At 36.8% G+C, this 2,516-nt stretch overlaps 1 long non-coding RNA gene across 1 annotated transcript; it reads right to left on the reverse strand.

Moving 5' to 3' along the window:
* Window positions 1-428: 428 nt before the first annotated feature.
* Window positions 429-1,922, reverse strand: LOC120077554. The gene is made up of 2 exons (XR_005481778.1): window positions 871-1,922; window positions 429-790 (listed from the first exon to the last, which is right to left on the reverse strand). It is a non-coding gene; the product is annotated as an uncharacterized LOC120077554 (long non-coding RNA).
* Window positions 1,923-2,516: the final 594 nt, after the last annotated feature.

Genomic DNA, 2,516 nt, shown 5'->3' on the forward strand with positions numbered 1-2,516 from the left:
TGAGGTCTAAATAAAGGGTAGCAAGAACAACCAATGAAACAGAAGTTCAAAGGGGGATCTGTGACCAAAATTAAGAGATGGAAGTTGATTGATAAGATAAGCTGCATTGGAAAAAATAAAGGCAAAAATTTTATAGGAGCAGAAGCTTTGGTCATTAAGGTAAGAGCTAGTTCAACAACATGTCTTTGTTTTCTCTCGGCAACACCGTTTTGTTCTGGAGTATATGGACACGATTCTGATGAATAGTTCCGTGTTTTTTAAGAAAGGAATCAAGGGAATGATTAACAAATTCTCCACCCCCATCGCTTCTTAGTATTTTTATAGTAGTAGACAGTTGGTTTTCAACAGGAGGCTTAAAGATTTGAAAAACAGAGCAAACATCAGATTTACGAGCACTAGAATAGAGCCAATTGTATTTAGACATATCATCAACAAAAGACAAACCATTAATAGAAGTTTCAGGGGAAGGTCCCCATACATCGATGTGTATTAAATCCAAAGGGTATAAAGAGGTAGAACGAGAGAAGGGAAGTTTATGTAATTTGCATTGTAAACAAGGATAGTAGATACATTTGGGAATAGAATGAGAAGACAGATTCATACTTTTCAAAATAGTTGAAAGAACAAAATCACTAGGGTGACCTAACCATTCATACCAGACTAAAGTAGACATTCTTGTTCCAACATGAGCAACAATCGAAGGTGACAAAGAGGAAGAGGCAGTAGGTTGAATTGGATATAGGCCATTTATACTAGGTCCTTGAAAAAGGATCTTGCTCGAAGATTTGTCCTGAATGAGGAAAAAATCAGAATCAAACAGAAAAACACAATTATTGTTAACACAAAGACGATGAACTGAAAGTAGATTACAGGATGTGTAGGGAACACAAAGAAGTTCACGAAGTTTTAATGAAGAAGAGGGAGTAGGAAGAATGTGTGAACTTCTGTTTGATTCTGAAAAGCCTACCCACTGCCTACAACAATCTGTTCATGATTAACAAAATCAGCAGCATTAGTTAAATGAGACAAATCAGAAGTAATGTGAGAGTTACAGTCGAAATCAGCAAGCCATTGTAGTTCTGAGTTGCTACCATAGCAGCAGGTTGCGTAAGAGGATGGTGGCCTTGAAAACTATAGTTCATTCGATTGTAGCAGTCAAGTGCACCATGACCAAATCGTGTACAGTTTTGACATTGAATTTTAGAATAAGATTGATCTGAAGGTGCTTTAGGAGATGAAAAAGCATTACCAACAGGGCTGAATAAGATTGGTCAATCGTTTCGCCAGATCGCTAAGTAATCGATTGTAATTCAGTTGAGATTCAATACATTCACACGTGAACTAGAAAGATAATGATTCTTCAGAGTATCCTAAATCTATTAGAGGTTTTACAGCCAAGAATATAAGCAAGAGCAATCGGTGAAAGGTTCGCATATATGAGAGAAATTAGGGCATGGTCTTTAGCAATCCACTCATCATAAAGAGGATTTGGTTGAATATGAGTTTGTGTAGATGAATCAGCAGCGTCTGAGGAGGAGGATGACGAAGAAGCAGCATCATGAAACTTCGCTAATTGTGGATTGGATCCATCAACGAATCCAAAAAGTTCGTGCACGATCAGAATCGACTGGAGTTGAAATTTCCATAGTACATAATTCGTCGAATAAAGACGAATTGAAATCAAATTACAGATGTTGAAGAGAAGAAAGATTGGAGAACTCATATATTTAGTCGAATCAGTCATGGGGAAATGGAAGATGAAGAATTAGCAAGAATGGCAAGCAACGAGATCGAGACGTGAGTCACCAAAAATATGATACCATGAGACAGAACAAGAAATTAATTATTTCTTTCAATGTTAAACTCAAAGAGAGAATGTATTCTTGTTGGAACTGGCTACCAGCCGATGGTCAAGATTCGTGAGCACCGAACAGTCACAAACAGTAGTTGTCAGAAAAAAGGAAAAAAACTTATTAAAGCTGACTCACGGATCTCGCTTTCGCCGCTCTGCCCAAGTGTACAAGTAGTTCTACAGAAAATAATCTAGAATTTACAAAACAGAAGATGGAATACAAACCAAGAACCAATAACAAGGAACGGAGACGGCAGGCGCATGTGTGGAATGTCTCCTGTACCCACATTTGTGGGTCTCCTCACTCCCTCTAAAATATGGGTATCCCTTAAAGGACCCAAGCCCATAGCCCAAGGTGAGAGAGTATATGGAGACTTCTTTAAAAAATAAGTAATGTAGGATTCTCAACTAAAGATTTTTTTTTTTTCTTTTTCTTTAAAAACGTGAATTTTCACCAATAATCCCCTACTTGAAAATTTAAAAACATAAGAAAAGCATTTTGCATCAACCAATATCGGTCTATATAACATTGTGCATAAGCAAAGGTGCCTTACGACTTGAACTTTTACTTACTATAAATGATTCATAATATAGTAGAGTAACTCTTGGTTTTGAACTTTATCTCTAACAATATCTCACACACAGTATCATTAGGGTATAGTTC

The sequence above is a fragment of the Benincasa hispida genome, chromosome 5, assembly GCF_009727055.1.
Source record: "Benincasa hispida cultivar B227 chromosome 5, ASM972705v1, whole genome shotgun sequence".
Classification (NCBI taxonomy): domain Eukaryota; kingdom Viridiplantae; phylum Streptophyta; class Magnoliopsida; order Cucurbitales; family Cucurbitaceae; genus Benincasa; species Benincasa hispida.